This window comes from Quercus lobata, chromosome 6 (assembly GCF_001633185.2).
Source record: "Quercus lobata isolate SW786 chromosome 6, ValleyOak3.0 Primary Assembly, whole genome shotgun sequence".
Classification (NCBI taxonomy): Eukaryota; Viridiplantae; Streptophyta; class Magnoliopsida; order Fagales; family Fagaceae; genus Quercus; species Quercus lobata.
Window position 1 is genome coordinate 34,016,336 of NC_044909.1, and position 11,630 is coordinate 34,027,965.

Genomic DNA, 11,630 nt, shown 5'->3' on the forward strand with positions numbered 1-11,630 from the left:
ATAAACTTGACTGAAATATCACGATTAAGCACTTTTTCTAGAACAAAATGATAATCAACCTCAATGTGTTTTGTTCGAGCATGGAATACAGGGTTAGATGCCAAAGCAAGTGCGCTAACATTATCACACCATAAGATAGGAATTGAAGGAAGTGGGACTTGAAGTTCCTTGAACAACATGCGCAGCCAAAATAACGTTGCAGTAGTATTAGCAAGAGACCGATACTCAGACTCAGCGCTTGAGCCTGAAATAACTGCTTGCTTCTTTGCACTCCAAGAGACCAAACTCTTGCCAAGAAAAATTGCAAATCCAGAAGTAGAGTGTCTATCATCGGGATCGCCTGCCCAGTCAAAATCATAAAAGGCAGACAATTGTAGATCACCCTTACTGTAGAGTAAACCATAGTCAGCAATGCCTTTTAAATACTGAAGAACTCATTTGGCATAGGTCCAATGTATGGATGTAGGTGAATGCAAGTGTTGACAAAGTTGATTGATTGTAAAGGAAATCTTAGGCCTTGTAACTGTACAACACTGTAAAGAGCCAACCAAATGACGATATTCTGTAGGATCAAGTAGACTTTCACCATCATATCGTGAGAGTTTGGAACTAGAGGGACAAGGAGATTTAGCTGCTTTGGCCCCAATAATATGAACTCGAGTGAGCAAATCAGCAATATATTTAGCTTGACAAAGATGTAAATCATGCTCAGTTCTTGTGGCTTGAATACCAAGAAAAAAACTGAGAGGACCAAGATCCTTAAGGGGAAGTTCAAGCTGCAACCTAGAAATTAGAGAGTAGATGAATTCAAGATGAGTCATTGTAACAATTATGTCATCAACATAAATAAGCATAAAAATTTGATGTCACCATAGTGATATATAAACAGGGAAGTGTCCATAAGAGAAGTAATGAAGCCAAGATCCAAATGACAGGATGAGAACCGATTGTACCAAGCTCTAGCAGCTTGTTTTAATCTATAAATAGCTTTATGTAATCGACATACATAGTCAAGATGTCTTGTATCAACAAAGCCTTGAGGCTGTTCCATAAACACTTGTTCAATTAATGAACCATGGAGAAAAGCATTGGAAACATCCAACTGTTTGATAGGCCTATTAGGACATATGTGTTTCACTTGTTTGGAACATATGTCAATATTTTATGTAATTGACTAATTCTTTGACAAAACGCACTTTACTTGTAATTGGGTAGATTTAGGATGTGCTTAAATACTTCAAGAAACCATGTTTCAAGATCAAGTGTTGAAGCCTTTAAGTCTGTCCAAGAAAACAAGCTGAAAGTGCAGAGTTACTAAAGCTCGACAGCTAGCATGTGTCGAGGTTTAAGGAAGCTGTTCAACCCGTGTGCTCGACACCTGCTCGACACCTCCTATTTGTCAAGGTTTAAGAATTTTAGAATTCTGATATGATTTTCTTGAGATCCGTCAATGTGTCTTTGGGCCTTCTTTTCTTCTAACCCTAGACATATAAAAAGATTGTTTTAAGGGCCATCAAACAGTTCGCAAGTTGCACAAGTATTGAGCAAACTCTGTTCAAGCAAATTGTGACCGGAGACGAAGTTCTTGCCCTAGTTTATCTCTTTCTCTTGAAGAAGTTACTGTGTATGTGCACCGTAGAGTTTTGTGACCAAACATCTTCTTGATCTTCATCGTGTGGATGAACTGAAGAACTTTGGAGCCGACAACCTTCTTAGTTGGTGATTGAAGTCGCGTACTGGGATCCGCGCAATTGGTTAGTCACGTACTTGGGAGTCATGCATCAAAAGGGGGAACTGTCACTATAGAACAAGTCCAATTGAGTATTGGGGTAAAGGTTCAACTGTACGTTGGTAAGTTACCTGGGATTCCTTTACTTGTAACCGCTTGTTGTGATAATAGTGGAGTTTCGGGAGTGGTGACCTGAAAATCATCTGGTGGGGTTTTTGCCGTTAGGTTTTCCTCATTCGTAAACAAATCATCGTGTTATTTATTTTCCGCTGCATAATTAGTTTATTGGTGATTTGTTTGTGCTACCACGCGTTTGCATGTTAATTAACTTAATTAATTCACTTGGCTAAATTAATTGGTTAATTCATCACAGGGGGTCTAGTCGTTTTTGGCCTATCAAGTGGTATCAGAGTAGGCACACTCTGATTAAGGTTAATCTTTGCTGTGTTTGATTCATTGACCCTTGTTTGTCATGGATAGAGGACAGTCATTAATTATACCTCCTTTATTTGATGGCACTAACTATGTATATTAGAAAGTACGCATGAGAGCTTTCTTGCAATCTTTAGATGAGAAGGTGTGGCTAGCTGTCAAGATTGGCTGGACTAAGCCAAAGGAAGCGCCGGCCGATTGGGATGAAGCCAAGATCAAGGTGACAAACTTCAACAGCAGGGCATTGAATGCTTTATTTAATGCGGTCACCAATGAGGAATTCAAGAAGATATCCTCTACTGAAACTGCTAAGGAAGCATGGACCATCCTCCAGACAACCTATGAGGGTACAAAGGCTGTCAAGTATTCAAAACTTCAGAGGCTCACTTCAAGTTTTGAAGAGATAAAGATGGAGGAGGATGAGTCATTCGATGAGTTCTATGCCAAGCTAAAGGACATAGTAAACTCAGCCTTCAATCTTGGGGAAACCATTCTTGAACCCAAGATTGTAAGGAAGGTGCTCAGATCTCTACCCGAGAGATTCCATGCCAAGATCATGGCAATAGAGGAATCAAAGGATATTGACAAGATTCCTTTGACTGAGCTGGTTGAAAACTTGCAGACCTACGAGCTAGGGTTAACAAGAATAGGCAAGTCAGGTAAAGGCAAGAGCATGACTTTAAAGGCCAAAAGTAGTGACACAGATGAGTCTTCTGACGATGAATATTCCAAGATGAAGTCCTATATCACCAGGTAGTTCAAGAAGTTTATGAAGAATGCCAATGGAAAGGGCTTCAACAAGGACTGTAAGCAATCTAGTTCTTCTCAGTTTAAGAGTCAAGACAAAGGGAAGAAGGATGCTAGGGATGACGGTCAGTACACTGTTCCTGCAGGACCTAAGTGCTTTGGGTGTCAAGGTTTCAGTCACATGAAACATGAGTGTTCTACATATCTCAAGAGCATTGGGAAGAGCAAGGCACTTGCTGCTACTTTGAGCGACACCAAGCTTGAGGATGATTCCGACAATGAGGATGACAGAATCTTGAATGCCTTCACTACCACTATTAATCCTACTGATGGGATTGTTGAAGATGTGGTTAAAGAAGAGGAATTGGTGGAATCTAAGTTTGAGAAGATGGATGATTAAGATGACATCCATACAGCCTATGAGAAACTGTACAAGCTTTCTGAGAAGCATGAGAAACTGTATAGGTTAACCACCAAAAAGCTCAGTGATGTGGAATTTGACCTTGCGGAGCTTTCCACAAAGTTTGATGAGGCTAATCAGACTATTGGAGCACTGAGGTTCGAGAACAATTTCTTGGCTGAGAAGACCAAGAAGCTTGAAGCAGAGCTGTTTCAAGTCAGAGCTCAATTGGAGAGGACTTCAAGTGCAAAGCTTGATGAGATGCTCAGTCTTCAGAAATCTGCTTTTGACCGAACAGGTTTAGAGTATGGTTTCTCTTCCTCTAATACTGCTTCTACTAGTACTACTGTTTTTGTTCCTCCTAGCAATAATGTTGAAATTGAGAACAATGATGTTAAAACTGATTTAGTTAGTGAGAACTTAGACAAAGGTAAATCTATCTTAGGAGTACCCCTTAAGCAAGATAAGAAGGAAGCTAAGAACCCTAGGGCTAAGAAGGCTAACTCTCAATAGCTTAAACAAAAGAAGCAGTATCTTTGTCGTCATTGTGGAGTTGCCGGTCATACTCGACCAAATTGCTATAAGTGGCTAGCCACTCAACAGAGCAACGACATGATAGCATTTGGGAACCAGAATCAATTTCAATCCTCTCTTGCCCCTCTTGGAGATATTCTCAAAGCCCTAATGTTCCTTTCAAACTTGAACAATTTTAATTCTTCCCCCTCACCGCCGGTTCAAGGGTTTGCTAGAGGGAAAGGTTCTTTCAAGGTGTGGAAGGAAAATGGCTCCAAGTGATTCTATCACTTTTCTCTCTCTCCCTTCTTGTTTTTGTGTGTGCATTACTTGTGTGTTTTGCTTTTAAGTTTTGAGTTAGTCTAATTTTTATGTTTTTCTTTGTTTAACATGTTTTTGTTTGGTTATTTTTTCAGTTTTGCTTTATTTTGTTTTTCATATAAAAAAAAATTGAAAAATCAGAAAAATACAAAAACAGTGTGTGTTATGTGTACATTGGTACTTATGTACCTTGGATGGCCATTGAAACAAAGTTTTCTAAATTTTGTATCTTTTGTAACTTAGATAAGCATCTCTATGCACAACTAACCAAGTAAGCTTTGTGGCTCTTGTTTGTGATGAGTAAGATTAAGTTATCTCTTGTACTTAACACTCGTATCACTCTTTTTGACGGGTAGGACTAAAAAATCTTAAGAGAAAGGCATAAATAACCATCTCACCACTATTGCCCGCCAATCATAATATGACACCTGTATACTTCGGCATAGTAAAAGTGCAGTGTCAATGACATTTGTGTGCTTTGGCATAGCAAAATTAGAATGTTAAATGCTTACCATCATTGGGTATTTCTTTTCTCTCTCTTATATGCCCATGCATGATTTGCTTAAAAGAAAAATATGTAAAGAAAAATAAAAAGCAAAAAGATAAAAAAATGCTTTAAATATGATTGCAAGCATGTATTCTAAGAGATGTGGGAGTTATAGGATGTACCTCGAAAGTGATAGTCCCCATTAAACAGTTATGATTGTGTGTGAGTTAAATTGATTTTCTCATATCTCAAATTGTCATAACATGTATACACTTATGCAATCTTGCGATGTTTTTCACATACAACATGCAATATTCTTTGCTACTCTTGATACATGTACAAGTACAATGTGATTTGGCCATCACAAGGTTTTACATGTGTTAATGTATGCTCACTAAACTGTCTTGACTTATTTTTGAAATATAAAATTGGTTAGACTTGTTTAGTGTGTGTGTGTGTTTTTTGAATCCATGTGCTTAAAATTGTTGTTGAGAGATGATTTTGAGAGGTTTATATGGTGTTTGGATTATTGGTTGAGTTGCATGTTGGATTGCATTCATGTTTGTGTTTTTCACTTTTCGAAAAACTGTTTTTAAAAGCTAGCTCGACACCTTCTCGATACCTTGCTATCTGTCGAGCTTCTTAAGCTTTTTCCTATCACAATCTCGTCAGCTTCTCGACACCTAGTGGATCGATCGAGAAAGTTCCTGCCTCCTCGATGGCTTCTCAACAACTGGTGGATCGATTGAGCTTCTATTCTTGTATTTGATGGTTGTTCCTCGACACCTCCTCGATACCTGTATTTTTCGAATACCAATTTCTCGACACCTTCCTCGATAGATGGCTCGACGCCTCTCGACAGCTCATTTGTCAAGATTTACTGAGGGTCTATTTATACTTCTTCGTGCGATTCGACCTTCATTTCGTTTGATCTCTCTCTCGATAGCTCTCTCTTTTCTCTTCCAAACAACCTCATCTCACTCCAATCTTGATCCTTAAGGTTTCTTCAAGCTTTTTCAAGATTTTCTTCACTTGGTAAGCTTCTTATCTCTCATTCTTCATGAATTTCATGTTTTGAAACCTAAGTTTTGGAGTCTTTGAAAAATTTTGGGGTTTTTCAAAATTGATGAGTTATTATTGAAATTTTGGGATGAATTTTCACTTAAATGAGTTTCAAATCTCATGCATTGCATCACATTAGCATTATAATAGTATTGTCATGCATTTAGATGTGTGCAAACTGTTTGTGTGCTAATAGGTTTGGATTGGACTGAGCCCATGATGCAATTTCTTTTGCATGTCACATGTTCATGCATTTCCCATACATACGTACTCTCTTTTTAATATACTTATTATATTTGAATTGCTTGGGACTTTTCTGATTGTCTTTCTTTCTCTCCCTCTCTTTCTGTTTACGTTAGTCGTGTCTATGGCACCTAAGCATAAATCTACTCCGGCTCGGAACCCTCTTCGTTTCGGAGCTTCTTCATCTTCTGATTCTGCTCCTCTCTCTCTTCGGTTCCGTGATGATGATGCCCACAAGGCATTCTTGGAGAACTTTTCTAGACGAGGTATTCATTTGGAACGCCAAGTCATTCTGGCAGACTTCGTCGACACTGACCTTCCCATTGTCATTTTGTTGACACCCTATTTTGCAACTCGTATTTAACCTCACATGGAGGGTAAAAGAGTAATTTCACATTGAAAATATGCATCTTGATTCTAGTCATTAGATCCTTAATCTCATTTCACCAAAGTGATCTTGATGTTGTAACGATTAAATCGACTGGTCATGAGCCCTAATCGGACCATTAGATTGAAAGTTATCATCACAAATTGAGTCCGACTATATGTGATTATGAACAATTGATTTCAATTGGTTATAAGTATAATCAATTTAAGATCAATGATGTGTCATAATTTGATTGGTTAGGACTACATTTTATGGTAGGATTGCACACACCTAATTAACTAGATAGTTAAACATTAATTATTCAATGTGTAATTTGTGCAATTATCTTTTAATTAGAGTAAATTTGGAACCAATTAAGTCTGAAATGAGAGTGATTGGAGCCATTTAATGTTAATTGGGAGCTAATTTGGGACCTATTGGTGTTAATTGTGCTGAAACCATTTTCTAACAAATGACCTCTGCTCACCATTTCATTGATATCTCTCAGAATATTTTGAATCTATGAATGAGGTTAATTTTCCTAGAAACTAGACATCCGGGGCTTCAATTTGAGCACAAGAATGAGACAATTCCGATCAGAATTGAGGCAGATATGATTTTTTAAAGTTGACTCTATAAACTGTTACAGTAGTTACGGGAAAACCGAATTTTGGCTTACTCCTCACTCCCACCAATCTTTCCATTTAATGCATCAGATTTCTTCCAAGGCTAAAATGAGGTCTAGGTTCATGATTATTTGTCAACCCTCATTAAATAGCCTTTCATTCATATTTCTTCCACCACTACTATATAAACCCCCCATCTCCTTCATTCCAAGACACAAAAAAAAAAATCCCCCTCTCTTCTCTTCTCTTGAGTTCTAGTGAAGTTGAGTAGTCTTGTCATATCTTGGTCTTCCTGAGACTCAAGGTATTGAGTGAGACTCACTCTCCCTCTCCTAGCTCTTCTTTTCCTCCACCCCTAAGACCTCCATCAAGAATCCCCTTCTCCATTATATGGATCTTGCATGAAGGTATAATCCCCTTCCCTAACTGTTTGTTTATATTGCCATGATGAGAATTTAAGATTAAAGCATGATAATTCCCTTGAATATGTTTGAATGTTCTTAATTGTTCTTATGTGTTCTTCACATGTTCTTAGTTGTTCATCACATGTTCATGCATATCACTAGATTTAATCTTAAATCCACATCAAAAATATGAAAAACATGTTTGTTTAGTAATTCTTTCAAATCCTTAAATTTAGGTTATCACTATCCACACACATTCACTAGAGTTTATTTTTCAATCCAAATGCCATGCTTAATAAATTGAATTAGGGTTTATCACATGCACACACATTAAATTCAACATAAAAATTGATTGACATATTGGATGATATGATATGAATGTTGGCCACCATAGTCTAGAAGACCGGTTTCACCTGGTAAGGCGGGTGCCTAACACCTTCCTACCTTGTAACATAACCTCCGAGCTTAGATCAAGGATTAGTAGATCAAATGTTTATCCATGTAATTTTTGATTTTTAGATTGTAACTAGGAAACAAAGCCATGTACTTTATCTTAGATTGTATCTAGGACCAAAACCATGTAATTTTCCTATGATCAATGTAAATTCAATTTCAAATTAATAAAATGAGGAATTTTTCATTCATGGTTTTCTTATTTTTCCAATAATTAAATAAGTGGCGACTCCATTGTAAAACTCTTAATCTAAAGAGAAAATATGACTAGTCGAATCTCCATTTTGAGAGGCAATAACACGACTCCACCCATTCACATGGGTTTGGCCCAACATTCTATAAAAACGGGCTAGGGGCGCGGTCTCCCACACATTTACAGTTGGGAATGAGAGTCACTGTGTGACGTCCCAGTCACTTGTCCTCTCGTGCTTATCCAGGAGTTTTACTCCAACATGCACGGGATTGATCGTTCAATACCTCTTTTCTTCACTCGCGTTCGAGGTACGCGCATTCCTGTCACACCGCAACTTGTTGCGGATGTGCTTCGGGTTCCTAGGATAGAGTTTCTTGACTATCCTAGTTGTGAGCATCTGCGGACTGTGTCCAAAGATGAGCTCATGGCTGCTTTCTGCTAGCGCCCTTCTGATTGGGGTGATCGTTAGTTTGCACCATGCAGGCCTTTTGCTAAAAGTTCTAGATTCATAAACATGGTGATGACTTTTGTACTCCATCCACTCTCTCACTACAACTCCATCACAAAGCCTCATGCTCGGTTTTTGTTGTCTCTTCTTGAGCATCTTACTATAGACTTCCCTTCTCATTTCATTCTTTCTATTATAGATGTTCATCTAGATTCGGCGTCCCGTGATAAACTCTTCATTCTTTCCGCTATTATGAGGATCTTACGCCATTTTTTTGTTCCTTTTCCCTCTTCCGATTATTTTTCTGTCATGTGTGCCATAGACTATGCTACCATTAAACGTAGTGAGGCGCATTTTCGGTTGAGGCAGTTGGATTTAGCAGCTCCTCCATCCCATTTTGCTCCATCCACATCCGCTCCCTCCTCTTCTTCGGGCGATGTGACTCTAGGAGACATCATGGCACAGTTTCAGCGCATGGATGCTCGTCTAGATACACTCTCTACAGAGATGTATCAGATAAACGTTTGTGTTGGCCGTATTGCTCAACGGCAGGCGACCATGGGCGGATTTGCTCCCGAGGCTACTCTTTCACCACCTTCTGTTGATTCTAATTCTGATGATAATGATGATGATGACGATGATGCTTCTGAGGATGATGATGATGGAGATGCTAACTCTATCGATGAGATGTTTACCTGACACTCTTACCTTTTGTCACTAGTGACAAAAAGGGGGAGTAGTTTTGGATATGAGAGTAGTCATTCTTAAGGGGAGAGTTAGTATATGACCATTTTGTTAGGGGGAGTATTGATATGTTTTGAGGGATGCAGTGAGGCTATTATGTATCTTCTCTTTTCTTTCTTTTGTAGATACATTATTCTTGTACTTTAGGTCTTGTGACCATTTTTACACATACATTGTACTTATTCTCTTTATACGTGGATGTATGTTTCTTTCATCTACCCTTACATGTGTTGTTTCTTTTCTCTCTTTATACACATGTTTCTTATACTTGTATGCAATCTATTATTTCTATTTCACACAAAGATGCCTTGATGAGTTTTGTTTGAAGTGTTTCAGAAATATAGGTTGTCAAAGTCTACTTGCCATAAACTCTCTTCTTGCAAAGTTTTCAAGAGTTTGTGTTAGGATAGATTTTATTGTATTCAACAAGTGAATATGAGTTGAGTGATTTATGACTTCTCTCATATGCTCATTTGTTTTTTGTATTTTTGTCACGGATTGTCAAAGGGGAAGATTGTTAGGACATATATGTTTCACTTGTTAGGAACATATGTCAATATTTTATGGAATTGGCTAATCTTTTGACAAAACGCACTTTACTTGTAATTGAGTAGATTTAGGATGTGTTTAAATACTTCAAGAAACCATGTTTCAAGATCAAGTGTTGAAGCCTTCAAGTCTGTCCAAGAAAACAAGCTGAAAATGCAGAGTTACTAAAACTCGACAACTAGCATGTGTCGAGGTTTAAGGAAGCTGTTCAGCCCGTGTGCTCGACACCTGCTCGAAACCTCCTATTTGTTAAGGTTTAAGAATTTCAGAATTCTAATATGATTTTCTTGAGATTTGTGAATGTGTCTTTGGACCTTCTTTTCTCCTAACCCTAGACATATAAAAGGATTGTTTTAAAGGCCGTCAAACAGTTCGCAAGTTGCACAAGCATTGAGCAAACTCTGTTCAAGCAAATTGTGACCGGCGACGAAATTCTTGCCCTAGTTCATCTCTTTCTCTTGAAGAAGTTGCTATGTATGTGCACCGTAGGGTTTTGTGACCAAGCATCTTCTTGATCTTCATCGTGTGGATGAACTAAAGAACTTTGCAGTCAACAACCTTCTTAGTTGGTGATTGAAGTCACGTACTGGGATCCGTGCAATTGGTTAGTCACGTACTTGGGAGCCGTGCATCAAAAGGGGGAACTATCACTACAGAATAAGTCCAATTGAGTATTGGGGTAAGGGTTCAACTGTAGGTTGGTAAGGTACTTGGAATTCCTTTACTTGTAACCGCTTGTTGTGATAATAGTGGAGTTTCGGGAGTGGTGACCTGAAAATCACCCGGTGGGGTTTTTGCCGTTAGGTTTTCTCCATTCGTAAACAAATCACCGTGTTATTTATTTTCTATTGCATAGTTAGTTTATTGATGATTTGTTTGTGCTATCACGCGTTTGCATGTTAATTAACTTAATTAATTCAATTGGCTAAATTAATTGGTTAATTCATCACAAGGGGTCAATTCGTTTTTGGCCTATCAAGGCCAATTATAATTCACTGCCAATGTCAAAATAATATGAATAATAGATGGCTTAAGGACAGGACTAAAAGTCAGAGGCGGCCTTGCTATAGCAACTGGGTTAAGTCTCATGAAGAATTGTATGAAAAAGATGGAAAGGATGTTTGGTAGAGGTGAATAATTTATAATCTGGGAAGGTCTTAGGTTTAAGAGAGTCAGTTTGGGATCTAGTGGTCATATGGTGGGATGGATTTGAAGAAGGATTGTTAACAGGAAGAGCACTTGGCAAGGAAGGTGCAGGTATGGCCAAATCAACTAAATTGGAATGAGATGGTAAAATATTAGGTAGAGATGCAGATGAGGTTGGGCATTGGGAAGAAGTAGGGGATGGATTTATAGGTAAGGATAAGGAAGGTGGTGCAAGTGGGGACATAGTAATATCATGTGAGACTAAAGAAGAAGATGGAGAAGAAAGAGTTACAGTAATAACAAAAGGAGCATCAGACTGGGCAGTAACTTTAGAAGGCATGTTGACAACAGCTTTCTCCATGGCTAGAAAAGAATTCTCATCAAATACAACATAGCAGGACAAGTAAACTTTATTGGAGTCAAGATCAAGACACTTGTAACTTGCATGACTATAACCTAAGAAAATACATGGTTTAGAACGATATTCCAACTTATTTAAACCATAAGGTCGAAGAAGAGGATACATTTAGAACCAAAAACTCTAAGAACATGGTAATCTGGTTCTTTATTGTAAAGTTTGGCAAAGGGAGACTTGTAAGTAAGAACTGGAGTAGGTAATCTATTAATAATATACACAGCTGTAAGAAAAGCATCCACCCAATATTTGTTAGAAATTTTATAATGTGCAAGACGAGTGAGACCAATTTCTAAGATGTGGCGCAATTTGCACTTTGCCAGGCCATTTTGTTGGGATGTATATGGACAA